A 14,865-nucleotide genomic window follows, 5' to 3' on the forward strand; every position below is an offset into this window, starting at 1 on the left:
AGAAATGCTACAGCCTCTATAATTTCTTCAACAAAAACATGTGGACAACACAACCCTTACAAAAATTAAGCAAGGTTTTATGGTAAAACTGCTTGATTTTTGAATGCTTGAGACTATAAAATCAATCAGACAACTGTATTAATAAAATAATAGCCATAGGTAACTGTCTAGAGTTACAATTGTGTCTACGTGTGGTATTTAGCACTGAGTGAATTCTGACTGTCTCACCCTGAATGCATGAGAGTTGACAAGCCACTTTTTCCTGCGTTTTTCAATCAATTTCTTGACTTTTCCCCCCTTATGAACAACACATTTTTTTGTTTTATATAATATATATAATATGGATATTTGAGCGATTTCAGCATCCATAGATAACGCAAAACAAAGGCATTATGAGTTTCTGCAAGTGATTCCTATGGAAAAAATCACTTCCTGCCCTCCAGCTGCATTTCACGCCACAGCAATGATGTCATGTGCAAACAACCTATAGACCTTTTTCCTGAATAACCAATGAGCGGCGCCATGATGGATTCTAACTTCCATTTGGGTGCCCTCGTGTTCCGGTCTCCATAGAAATCCGTTAAAACAGGGTAAAAAAAAGATAGACTGAATTGAAACTTTTTCAATAAAACTACATATAAAAATGTGCGGAGGGTTGCTGTGCTGTTGTTGGCTGCCACAGTAACGGCAGTAAGCTATGGAATTATTCCTTTAAAGCACTTGTTTTGCGTATCAGAAAATCTGTCTTGTCAGGCACTGTATATATGGCTTGCAGCGCTTAAGTTAAAATACAGAGTGTGAAATAATAATATGTGTTAAAATAATGTTTGCTCTGTACAAAATCCCATGAACCTCACTCCGATCGGGAGCCGTATGTGCATTTCAATGCAGCTTAACCTCGAGTCGCTTCATGTCATCTTCCCGCTCATTGAACTATGACTGGTCCTTTACTGCAAAAAGCAACCTGGTCTCATAAAAATATGTACCTCTGCTCACTTTTTGTGCGACACCGTTTTACGTACCTTGCTGCACGTTTCGCCGCAGTTTCAAATAGAAATGTCCACTGAGTGGCGCTAAAGCACAGGTTCAATATGTGAACCCTGGCACGTTTTTATTACGTGGATATTGGTACGTATTGCTGTATTTTTATTACGTTGCTTCAGATACGTATTGCAGCGGTTCAGAATTCAAATATCCGGGGACTGTCGCTAAAGGTTAATGCTCTGTCGTGTTGGAAATATGCCCTACACCAAATCCAACCCTAAACCTACCCGATAGTGTTAACAATTGCAAAACTGATATAAAAACGTATTAGCTGATGCAACTGTGCCATTTGAACTTCCTTTCATGCAGATTTTAACTGTTTTGTTGAACCTTAGTTACACGGGATTCAAACCGGTACTTCTCGTCTCCTAAGTCTGTCTCCGTACTCCGTGAGCTACCGAACAAACTTATCATCTATGAAAATCCATACATATGAAGCTGGATGTGTGCGATGCTAACGTTCAAAAGCATCAGTTTTCAAATCTCCCAGCATATATTGTTTTGAAGTCATAGCATGATATTCTTCAAGTAATTGTGAGAAAATGACGCTTTATTAATCACAACTCTGTAAATTTCTGTGAAAGTGTTCATTTATTTTGGAAACTGCAGTGATATGTACTTACTGGTATGTATTTCATGTCACGCTAAAAAGTGCACCCAGGTACGTAAATGCCATGAGACCAGGTAGGCAAAAAGATGGTCATTGCGACACTGTAAAGTGATAAAACAATGGTGCCACGTGATTTTTTTTAAATGACTTTTGGTTTCACATTTTATCGGCTCTGAAAATATGTAAATGTGACTAGAAACCGGAAATGTAAAGCACCGTTCTAATCGGGGGATACTTCCGCGTTCAGAAAAAGGTCTATAGATCACCTATCTGTTAGGTGATCTTTATTGTATGTATTGTATTTTATTTATATATTTTTTATGTATTTATGTTTTGGAATGTATTGTATGGGTCTGCTGTGCTTTTGATTCTTGCTGCATCCAAATTGCCCGTAAGGGATCTTAATAAACTTTGACTTGACTTGACTTGACCAAGGTTGCGCGGTTGCCACGGCGACCGTCACAGCCCTAACGCCTGCTTCACACATCCTCCGTTTGCAGTGTGTATGCAGTCCTTGGCTGCGTCCGAAATCACATACTACTTGTGTAGGTACTACATTTGAATTCGAACGTACTACTCGACCGTTAAAAAAGTACCTTCTATATAGTGTGATGAACGCTGGGGATTTCTTTTCTTGTGCGTGGCTTTAGCCCCGCCTATATGAACTTTTTTGGCAGCACGTTCTTGTCCCATTGACGTAACGTATGGATAATTGAACTCACCTGGAGGGTATTTAAGGAGAATAGGTGAGAGGAGAGGAGGCTTGAGAGACGTGACTGGCTTTGCGCACTGAGGGGAAAATGAGGACGCTTTGTGTTGCTCGAGACCATTAGGGTTTGTCTGGCAACGAAGATAGTTAGATAGACCAACTTGACTTAGATAATGGTGGGGAGGGTTTAGGAGCGCTGGCCATATGTCTCAGGAGCAATTCTAAGAGATGGCATTGTGCAAAGAGGACTCATCATTATTAACGTGGTGACCAGTTGCCGCAACTGTGAGAGTGGGAATCAAGTGAAGAGCTCGTGCCTTTGTGGAACGGACCTACCTGGCACGACTGATTCCTTTCCCTAGACCCCAGGAGGGGGTCTTGTTTTCTGGAAACGGGGAAGTGTTTTACATTTTATATTCTTTTTGTGTTGTGTGTATATGGGAGTGCGTATGTGGTAGTTTTAAGGTTTATATGAACATGATTACTCTGTGTCCGGAACTGGGAGGCGCTGGGTTCTTTTCATCTGTTTAACTGATTACTCGATCACGATTTCTAGTGTGCCGTGTGGGGGCTGGGAATAACCACTAGAGTGCAGTGTAGTGCAGTGTTGAAGTCTCACTTGTGTAGTACCGAGTGTTCTAGTGAGGGTGTACAGAGGAATGTTCATTGAACTTAATTAGATGTGTCTTTGTATAGGCCAAATGGTTATATCTTTTTATATATAATTGTTAATAAAGCGATATATTTCTGTAAAGTCCTGGTGTTGTGATGTACCCTCTGTCCTGCATTAATTTGATTAAGCCTCGGTAAGAAAACATAAAGAGAGGTTTATTACAATAGTATGAATGAGGGTAGTATGAATGGAATTCGGACGTACTACATCCGCCATGTTGATGTTGTCACGTGTCATGCGTCTTCACAACAGCGCGAAAATTTAAAGAGCCCACTTCACTGCGCGAACATCGTTAATGATTTAAATTCTTAACGCTTAACGAACCGCCTATTTAAAGAAAGCAGCGTTAACAAGCTGATGTACTACAATGAGGTTAACATAACTCCATCTGATCGGTAATATTAGAGATCTTTTACACACAATTCACACAATCGTTTAATCTGTTTGTTAAACCCTCAACAAGTCAGCCGTTTACTTGGATGATGTTAAACAAGTACAAGTTAACCACAATGAACAACAATGTTTTTCCCTGAGGTACTTTACACTTGAAGACAGCCGCGTCGCGGCTTTCCGCCATTTTTCGAATATGACGCCGCCTCTCCCGCGGCCTCATGGGATAGTAAAGTGTCCAACACTTGACTTGATCGACTTGAAACATGACTTTTCCAAAACTTTCTGGCTTTATTTATTTTTCCAAAAGTTTACAGGCCTGGAAATTGCCGTTTTAAAATTCCATGACTTTTCCAGGTTTTTCATGACCGTATATGAACCCTGAATGTGACGATCGGGTGCGGTTATCTAAATCAAAATCAGGCAAAAATATAGGTGCGGGTGGTTGGCCATCTTTTCCAGGTACCGTTTTCTTGCGTCCGTTAGAAGTTTGTCTCTGTATAGTACATTTTGTTCTTTTAATCGACTTTTCAACATTGTTTTTCATGTGGTTGTTTTAAGTCTCGCCCGATGTGGCCTCACAATATGGCGGCGCCCTCTTGTTTACGTCCCAGAATGCACTGCGCAGTGACGTCGGTTGCCAAGCTCTATAGGCCTGTGTGCATTTGTGAGTTTAAGCTGCGGAATGACAGTCTCAAAATAATCCACAAATACAAAACCACATATTCACAGACATTCTTAAGGCTGAACACTATTGCAAAGGACTTGCTATTTGTTGTGTATACTGTGAGCAAAGAAGCAATGCACATATTGCCTTTGTCTGGATTGCCCTGTGTGGATCTTGCATACATTTGTGGATTCGTGTGTGTATGGATCTCTCGCGCGCATGTGTGGATCGCTGTGTGTATGGATCTCTCGCGCGCGTGTGTGGATTCGTGTGTGGATCGCCATATGGATCTCTGGCGCGTGCATTTGTGGATTCGTGTACCCGCATGTGGATCTCTCGCGCGCATTGTGGATTCGTGTGTGTATGGATCTCCCGCGCGCATGTGTGGATTCGTGTATGCGCATGTGGATCTCTCGCGTGCATTTGTAGGAGGTTTTGATACGGTTTTCACTCCATAAAGAGTAGTCCCAGACTAAAATGCATGTCTGGGCTGTTTTAACTGAAAGCAACTTGAACTGACTGATCTTAAAATAATTGTTTTGTCTCAAGATGCACATCAGTAGTGTTTTTAACTAAGGCACGTTTATAAAAGCTATTCAAATGTCCTAATTGAACTATGACCTAATCCTGGCTTAATCTAAACCCTGTCTGTGACCTACATAATATATAACATATTTGTGATTTTGCTGTAAAAACACGTTTTATAATGCATAACTAACAGGAGAGCTCCATTAAGTACACATACGTCTCAAAAGTGGATTTACATAAACCATATGCATCTTAAAGATGATTACTAAATGTCTATTTAACATCTGACAGGATTATCTTTGATAAGTATTGCAGATGAGCACATCTAGTAGACATGAAACGGGCATCTGAGTGAGAGACGTATGTGTTATTATGTAGAATTCACTGTTGTCAACACTGCTTTAGATGAATGTAAGTCATGCAAACAAACAAATCTACATAAAGTAACTGAACATAAGTTATCTATTTTATTTATCCATTAGTAATATTGATAATTTAAGGAGCATTTGTGTTGGATAAAAAGGGAGTTACATCAGCAACTACCTCAACATGTAAATGCAGTATTGAGCAGATAATCAGAGCTGACTGAATCTTGTCTGATGTTACAGGGACAGATGAGACACATGTGTGTTTATCCGGTGCAGAGTGACTGATGGAGGAATTCTGCTATCAAAGCCTCTCAGTGAGTACACTACTGAAATGAATTAAACATCTTTTAAATCTTAAGTTGTAGTTTATTTTAATTATTATAATTTCAAACAACTATTACAGCACTTTTCTGATTCTTGATTCCTGTGCATTTGCTGCAGATCTTCTGTGGTGGAGCAGGACCTGTAAGGCAAGGACAGCGACATTTGTGAAAAAAAGGGAAAACCTCAAACAAAAGGATGAAGTAAGATCATTTTGTTACTTCTAATACGGAGATCAGATGACATTGTGCTGTTAAAATGACTGCTTTTGTATTATGTTTGGGCATTTTTGCATGATCTGAAATGTCTGCAGACTGCTGTGAGCGCTGAGGATGGAGAGTCCACAGCAGCATCCTGGAAATGGTCCAGTGCCATGAATGAGACGCTCCATCACTTCACCTGACCTTACTGCCTCATCTGGACTGGATACTGCTGTGGTCTCTTCATCATCAGTGAGCTCAGAGCTAGCGAGAGCATCTAGAGAAAGACCAAAAGACATTGAGAATGTGATATTGGTCAAGTTTGTTCTGCTGGTTTCTGTTCATACAATGAAGGCTGACTTTCAGAAGTTACAAAAGCATCATCAAAAATAGTCATGAAACTTTTATTCAAAGTGATTTACAGTGCTCTTATTACAGGGACCTACAAACCCCTGGATCAACCTGGAGAAAAGAGCCTTGCTGAAGGACACACCGGTGACAAACCAGCAACCTTCTGCTCACCAGTTCAGTGGTTTAGCCAACTACAAAAGTAATAAAGCTACAACAACAAAAAATGCATGTAATTGTAAACATGAAATGAAATTTGGCAAGAAATGGAAAGCTGACAACATGAATTGTAAATGTTTAACTCTGTTTAAATGTTTTACAGGTAGTCATGCTCATGGAGAGCAGGCACACGAATGTTTGGAGCAGACACCGTGGCAGACACAGTTCTCCTGCTCTTGCCTCAAGGTTGTGTGGTTCAGGGGGCCATCATCATGGTCTTCCTCATCCTCTGGGTCAACGATGTCCGCATTGAGAAGAGCAAGGTTGTGAAGCACAGCGCAGCTGCAGAATTGACACATCTGTGTTGAGATGGCAGTAGGATGTGGGGTTCACCATCTGTAAATACATGATTGTTAGAACAATACGTTTGAATGAAGCATTGTTTCATCTGTTGTTGACTTGTATATTGTATGTATTTATTGTGATGCTTCCTTTTATTCATTCTTTTACTCGTTTATTCATGTTTCTTATTGTTGTCATTAAAATATATTTTATTAATTCATGTATTAATTGATTGACTGAAAATTGATGTATTCACATCGACTGCATTTGTTCAACTAGTGTATATTCATGTATAGCTATGTCACGACAAAAATTACATTTTGCTTGTTTTATTTGTTTGTCATTTTAAGTATTAAAAAAAAAAAGAAAAAGAAAAAAGTAATAATTATTGGTTAGCACTTATCATTATTATTGCGTGTAAGTGTTGGGGTGGGCAAACGATGCAATTCATTCTGGGGTAATCTTAATTTTTAAGTAGAAATACTTACATTTTTAGAGTATAAAATCATCAGTCTTCTCCAAAGGCGAGATCTTCGAGCAGCTGCCCGACATGTCCTTTGTGCTGACATTTCAAACGCTGAGGAAAACCGTACTAGATTGAGTTAGTGATGCTATGAGGTGTTAGTGCACCTGTCCCTCTTTTATTATTATTATTATTATTGCAGAACTTATTACATAAAAGATCAGGGAAAGATGGTTGTATCTAACAATGAACAATCATAAATGGCATAAAACGGTAAACAAAAATTTCATGTATTCATCATAGTATGAGATAATATACACAGAAAAAAAGCACAGTGACAAGATTAAATATCTTTGAATAATTCATCATGATGCTTTTTTTTAGAAGCCTGAGCAATGAAAAAAGAAAGTTAAATTCAACAAGAAAAAGAAGAAAACAGGAGATTTAAGCCACTTTTGCTTGTGGATGATAAAATAATTAACAAAATATTCAAGAAATAACAATTTTGGGTTTTTGTAATAAAAAAATAAAATAAAAAATGGAGCATGTGAAACAGGCATAAGAATTACAGTAGCTTTTCATTAGTGTAACTACAAAGGAGAATTTAGTAGTTCTAATAATGGAATATTAATATTGTTCAATGTATTTGCAGTAAATTGAAAATACTTATTTTTTTCTGTCTTTATTAATCATTAAATAATATATTTATTCCAATTTAAAGGCCATGATCACAACATTTGTAAGGAAAAATGTGGGCTGGATTTTATCCAAAGTTAAAGCCTGATGATTTTATTAAAAGGCCAGAATTGTTACTATGTTATTGTTCTATTGTTTTATTGTACTATTACATTACTATTTCATTGTTATCTAGTAATAAAACTATTTAAAGTAAAATCCTCAGGAAGTTATATGCTCAAAAGTTGTTGCTGTAGCTGGAATCAATTGTTTCCTTTGACCTCATATCTGGTGTAAATTCATTTATCCTTTTAATGTGTTGTAGCCTGGAATATTAAGTATGCATACTGATTATATATCTATGTGTTGGAGATTAGATACAAAAAATACTAATTATTCTTAATTATTCCTTGTGGCTCCAATGTAGGCAGGCTACAATGTGCCCTTGGGTTTGCTAAAGTGGTGTTCTTAATCTGGGCCTCAAATGCAGACAAATGTCATGTTCTATAGGTTCAGAAAAACACGTTTGTCAGGTTTTGTAGGATTACTGTGTGACTCTTCGCACTTTACCGGAAAATGCAGACAAACATCAACAGACATGCTTGCGGGTCTTTTATCTGATCAGTGTGTTAGCCCTGTTCATGTTGCTCGGCAGTTATTTTCACTGACGTACTGCAATCTGGTAATTGTCACCACTGGTTTGCGTCTGACGGTTCAGTGTGACTTGGACTATTATAACAAGCATGACATCTGTTTTCATCATTATTTCGGAAATATACCAGTGAAGGTAAGATTTGTTGGGCTCTTGTTTCTTGAGGCCCACATTGTATACTATACTTGTTGGACTGAAGAAACACTTTCAGTTCAGACATTTTTATCTATCCATTAGGAACCTGAAGAAGTTTGACTTTCTTTTACTGAAAATATGAAAAATGGATTCTAATTATTGTAAGTTTAACACAACATATAGCTCTGTCTATTTTGTGTGTTTATTTAATGTCCATATTTAAATTTGTACTTTCCCTGCTGAAAAAAACAATAGAACCCTGCCCAAAACACAATAGAAAATGTAATGGTTTTAATGGTTATAATGGGAATTGTATTGGTTTTAATGGAGACTACAATGGTGTCTACTGGTATGTGATGGATTCTATTGGTGGGATGTTAAATCCTATTGAAAAATGCACAAAACACACTACAACAAGGAAATTTGTAATGGTTTTACTGGAAAAAGCTAATGATTTATAATGGCATTTTAATGGAAACCATTGGAATTTCTGTGATGGTTTCTATTGGGCTTCTATTGTTTTGTTTTTTTAGCAGGGTAATTAGAAATTGATTATTGAGTATTATTCCAGTTATGTTTTAGTAGTACAAATGAATGATTTATATATATACAATTTATATATATACTCAATAATAACCTAAACACACACACACACATCCACTATAATTTAAAAATGAATACTGTATTGAGTCACGGAATGCAGTTTTAAGAGTTTTTTTAGGCGAGAATGTGCTTGCTTGGACTTAGAATATGCGGTAATAAAGATAAGGTCTGTTTCAAAATTTGCTTCGACGTTTTCGGAGACGGGATTTCCATCGGTTCAGCGGCGGTTCAGCGCTCATTACACCCGCCGAGAGCAGCTTCGCCGCAGCCAGATCTTCTGGAATTTACTGCTGGCTCTGATGTCTCTGTAGTGGTTAAACACAAGATATAATTAGTGTTGGGTAAATCTAACGGCCAGTCTTTGGTCTCATTAAACTATTATTTGTTCCAGAGCAAATAGTTTTGGCAAAATCTTATCATGTTTATTCTGTATATCGCGCTGTCTTTGTACTGTTGACTGAATTAGCCTACCTATCAACTTTTATGATGACTGTTGTTGTTTATTAAATATGATTATTCAATAAATAATATTTTATATAAATAATAATAGTATTTAACAAGTAAGCAATAATTGACGACGGGCCGTTGGATTATTAGAAAATTAATGCACACCTGAGGTGGTGATGCGGTCATGACACGAAGGGGAGTGTCCGTTACACTTCTGACCTGAGCGGTCTGTGAGGGAGAGAGAGCGGGAGAGAGAGAGTATGTGCTTTCCGTACATAATAAAGTGTAATTTTGTGGCAAAACATGGACATGATCTGTCGTTTTTATCATATTGTTTACTATATTTATTTATTTATTTATTTGGCCAGTGTCGTTGTGGGTCTTGGTTATTTTGCTGTTGTAAGACCTTTGAAATAACAGAAATCATTTGGCGAAGTGATATGGTCATGTAATGCGGTCAAAAGCTCTTGTTTTTAACTGTACATTCCCCTACATGGGAGTAACACATTACAAAAGTAACGATATTACAGTAGTATATTAGTTTTGACTGTAATGCAGTAATATAACGCATTACTAATAAAATTTGGGTAATATTATTACTCCCCTGATAGCACACATACATCTCGGAGACGTCTATTTGACGTCTGCATTTACATCTGCAAGACGTATTTTTTAGGGTGTTTGCTCATCTGCAATACGTCTATAGGATGTTTCCTTTTAGATGTCAAATAGACGTCTATTAGATGTCTTTAAGATGTTTAACATTTATAATGTATGTAAAACTGACATCTGAAAGACGTCTGTCAGACGTTTATAGACAGCAGATGCTTTGCAGATCAAGAGATCTTTAACAGACATCTTGCAGACGTTCGTGTGCTATCTGGGTCGTTACAATCTCAGTAAAGCAAGTTACAACAACATATTTTAACTCAAAGTGGCAAATTTACCAACACCACAAAACAGCACCAGAGAATAAATTCCACGGGTAAAATAGTTTCCTGTTGCTGTAATTCGATGGTTGAGATGACTGCACCCACATGAAAAAATAGTATAGTAAACTGAAGTATTTACTATAGTAAACTGTAGTAAATTATAGTATACTGTAGTATATTAGTATTTATTACATGTTGTTAACTTATACTACAGCATACTGTAGTACTGACAATAGTAAGTTCGTAAACTGTTGTAAATACTGTAGTATAGTATTTACTATAGTAATGTCAGGTATTCGTCACAATCACCACAGTCACCATCCAGGACAATCACCCGCTCACAGTCACCTGAGTACTAATCACCCGCACCTGCTTTCACCAATCAAGCCACACTATAAACACACACACATCCCAAACTCTCATTAGGTGCGTTTACATGGAGCATTGTAATCGGTTTAAAAGTCCAATCCGAATGAAAATGCTCCATATAAACACCTCAATCGGAATAAAAATGCCCAAACCGAATGAAATTGTAATCGGTTTGAGAGGGGTGGGATAAACCTTTCTATAAACCGAACAAAATTAAAATCCTGCCATGTAAACACTTTAAACCGATTACTTTGCGTCTACGTCATCACGTCCAGAGGTTGGGTCGTCAGAACGTGAACGTGATGAAGTCGGCAACGGTACATTCTGTGATTTGGGGACACCGACACTACAGTAGAGACTGGGTAATAGTGGAGGTATAAAGTTAAAATTTCCATTATACAGTTAAAAACACATTAGAAAGGAGAACGCTTGCTGTGTGACGGACTATCTGCTCTCATGTCCGGAGTGAAAAACAGATCTGAAATGAAGCGCAATTTTCTGCTTTTCAGCTTAGAAACAACACAGTGATGATAGTGAAAGTAGCTCAATGAATAAACAGCTTGACCAAAAGTTGCCTTTGTCATTTGTATTTGTATAGATGACAGATTCATAATTTCCGATCTGCTTGAATTTATACGTGCTCACGCCATGAATGTTGAACGAAACACGATTGTGATAAAGCAATGCTCCTTTGATTCATTGTTCAGCAACTCTTGGTAAGAAATCGAGTACAATTAATCTCAGCTGCATTACAGAGGGACATATGATTTCTATGATCGCGTTCTGGCCATATGACTGAGCGCTTGAATGAACGCAAGGGATTCAAATATTAACCGTTTATTCTAAGCAAGTGCAAACAGATATTAAAAATATTAACGTAAATATGGGTGTTTTTTCCTCTGGTGACTTGTTTTTGTTGTCATTGTAGGCTATTAGCATATCCTAAAATCGAAAGCACAGGCACATGTAAACACCATATCGGATTAGATAACGTCTCATGTAAACAGTTCATCGAATCTTTCAATCGGAATGATTTTAATCGGAATGACAAAAAAGTGTACATGTAAACGCACCTAGTGTCCGGTCTACCGTTCACCTACACGGACTGCTCTGGACTCCACAAAGGATTACCTACCTGGTATACTTACCCTTGGACTCCCTCTGCCGATCCTCCAACGAATCCTGTTGTTCCCGCTCCAAGATCCCCAACCAACCTGCAAAAGAAACACGTCAGCAAGATCACAGCTAAGCTCTCTGAATCGTACATTGTTTTGCTCACTCACCTGCCTTTTGCCTCTCCCGTTCCAGTTTCCCGATTCCCCTTCAATAAACCATTCTGTTTGTCACTTACCTGTTGTCTCTGGCCTTGCTTTGTGACAGAAGACCGGACCTGGACCGTCAATCCCATGGATCTCCATCCACCCACACCAGCGGAGGTCCTGGAGGAGCTCGTCAATACCCTCCGGGCTTCCCTAGCTCCCCCAACACCTCTGAAATCTGCCTCTGTCAGTCCCATGGCCCTGCCTGCTACTTACGTGGGTGACGCAGCTGAGTGTGCCGGTTTCCTGCTTCAAGTAGCGCTCTACATGGAGATGCAGCCTCAGCAATTTTCCAACAAACGATCGAAGGTAGCTTTCCTTATTTCACTTCTCCAAGGCAAAGCGCTGTAGTGGGCAAAAGCCATATGGGATGCTAATAGTATCATAACAAATTCATACAGTGCGTTCACTGACCATTTCAAGGAGGTGTTTGGCTATGCTACAGGAAAGCTCTCAGTGGCCGATCAGTTGCTGCGGCTGCGTCAAGGTGCATCTTCCACGAGCAACTACACCCTTGAATTCAGGACGCTAGCGGCCACTAGCGGGTGGAATGAGGCTGCTCTACCCAGTGCCTACTGGCAAGGGTTGGATCCCCGCATTCAAGCACACATGGCCATTTATGATGACTCCGTGGGACTGGAGAGTTTTATGCAGAGAGCCACCCGCATTTCTCAGCGTCTCACTGCCTCTCACAGCACAGAAACCGCCCACCAGTCTGTCGCGCCCGCTACGGGTTCCCCAGTACCAGAACCTATGCAAGTGGATAATGCTCGGCTCACCCCCTCGGAACGCGCGCGCCGCCTGGTGGCAGGTTTATGCCTTTACTGCGCTGCAATGGACCATTACATCAGGACCTGCCCAGTCCGACCCCCACGCCCTGCGGTGAGTACCCTCCAGTTGGATCCAGTCGTTTCAACACTGTCATTACTATCAGTACAACTATTCAACGATGATCATTCTGTTACAGTCTCAGCTCTCGTCGACTCGGGCCCCTCGGGCAATTTCATCTCCCAGGACCTATTGAATCGTCTTCAACTGCCCCAGAGGCGCCATGCCCAGGAGTTCTGAGTCGAAACCATCCAGGGAAAACCGCTAGGGCGTGGATGGGTGAAATACCAAGCTCGTACTGGAGGGACTCACGGTGGATATCATCCTGAGACGCCCCTGGCTAGTTCTCCATTCTATAGAGATCAGATGGGACTCGTGTGAGGTGACTCGCTGGAGCAAACACTGTCACCGCCACTGCCTCTCATCACTACCCACTCCTTCCCAGAGATCCAGCCCTGTTCAAGTGGCCTCCACCCTCATCGAGAGCCTCGACCCTCAGGAGAAAATCACGGTCCCATCTGATTATTCGGCATTCCAGGATGTCTTCAGTAAGCAGGCAGCCACCAAACTACCACCACATCGGCCATGGGACTGTGCCATCGATTTGCTGCCTGGAGCTAAACTCCCCAAAGGTAGAGTTTACCCCTTGTCCATCCCGGAGCACAAGGCAATGGAGGAGTACATCAAGGAGGCTCTCAACCAAGGATTCATTCGACCTTCCACCTCTCCTGCGGTGTCGAGTTTCTTCTTTGTGGGTAAGAAGGACGGGGGCTTGCGGCCATGCATAGATTACCGAGCTCTGAATTCCCAGATGGTGAAACTGCCCTATCCTCTCCCCCTGGTCCCGATTGCCCTTGAGGAACTCCGTGGGGCCTGCATATTCTCCAAGCTGGACCTGCGAAGCGCGTATAACCTCGTTCGTATCAGGAAGGATGACGAATGGAAGACAGCATTCATCACTCCATCAGGGCACTATGAGTATCGTGTCATGCCGTATGGGCTTGCCAACGCCCCGTCGGTCTTCCAAGGATTCATGAACGAGGTGTTCCGGGAGTTCCTCCACCGCTTTGTGATTGTCTACATCGACGATATATTGATATACTCCCAGAACAAGGCCGAACATCGCCAACACGTCAGGCAGGTCCTACAGAAGCTCCGTGAACACCATCTCTTCCTGAAGCTGGAGAAATGCGAGTTCCATCGCCCCACCGTGCAGTTCCTGGGTTACATCGTCGTTCAAAAAGGGATTCAAATGGACCAGGGGAAGGTAGATGCAGTCAAGAAGTGGCCTCGTCCCCAGACCGTGAAAGAGCTTCAAAAGTTCTTAGGATTTGCAAACTTTTACCACCGATTCATCAAGAATTTCAATCTTCACACAGCCCCCTTGACTTCCCTACTCTGAGGAAAGCCCAGAAGAAGTCCCTGTCCTGGAACTCCAACGCCTACGAAGCCTTCAAGAAACTCCAGACAGCCTTCAGCATGGCCCCCATCTTGCACCATCCTGACCCGACAGCTCCCTTTGTTGTGGAAGTGGACGCCTCCACCACCGGCGTCGGGGCCGTGCTGTCCCAATATCACGGTGAGCCTCCATCCTTGCGCATACTACTCCAAAAAACTGACCTCAGCAGAGCAGAATTATGACGTCGGAAACCGGGAGTTATTGGCCATCAAACTTGCCCTGGAAGAGTGGCGGCACTGGCTGGAGGGAGCGAACCATCCATTTACAGTCATCACCGACCATAAAAACCTCCAATATCTTCGAGACGCCAAGAGACTCAACGCACACCAAGCCCGCTGGGCGTTGTTCTTCACCAGGTTCCAGTTTTCCATAACCTACCGCACAAGAAACCGCAATAATAAAGCAGACGCCCTCTCCCGAATGCATTCTCCAGATTCACCCTCCGATCCTGAGCCAATCCTCCCTCCAGCCATGATAGTGAGTCCAATCCAGTGGAACCTTGATGAGGACATTCGCTCCGCTGGGAGGCCCAGAAGGGAGGACATATGTACCTACTTCCCAGCGACAATCCCTTCTGGGCTCAGTACACAATGAACCGGGCTCTGGACATCCAGGCAGCCAACG

The 14,865-nt window shown here is 41.0% G+C and overlaps 2 protein-coding genes and 1 long non-coding RNA gene across 3 annotated transcripts in view; all 3 read left to right on the forward strand.

Annotated features, from left to right (window-relative positions):
* Nucleotides 1-14,865, forward strand: part of LOC131543878 (leucine-rich repeats and immunoglobulin-like domains protein 3) — a 117,121-nt gene that overhangs the window by 72,717 nt on the left and 29,539 nt on the right. The window lies entirely within an intron of this gene.
* Nucleotides 2,372-6,547, forward strand: LOC131544856 (uncharacterized). Its single transcript, XR_009272243.1, has 4 exons — nt 2,372-5,303; nt 5,431-5,513; nt 5,949-6,060; nt 6,181-6,547. It is a non-coding gene; the product is annotated as an uncharacterized LOC131544856 (long non-coding RNA).
* LOC131544809 (uncharacterized) overlaps nt 7,712-14,865 on the forward strand; it is a 28,776-nt gene continuing 21,622 nt past the window's right edge. The window contains exon 1 of the mRNA XM_058783291.1: nt 7,712-8,284. The gene's annotated coding sequence lies outside the window, so the exon portion shown is untranslated. The remainder of the gene's footprint in view (nt 8,285-14,865) is intronic.

The sequence above is a fragment of the Onychostoma macrolepis genome, chromosome 07 (assembly GCF_012432095.1).
Source record: "Onychostoma macrolepis isolate SWU-2019 chromosome 07, ASM1243209v1, whole genome shotgun sequence".
In the NCBI taxonomy this organism is placed as follows: Eukaryota; Metazoa; Chordata; class Actinopteri; order Cypriniformes; family Cyprinidae; genus Onychostoma; species Onychostoma macrolepis.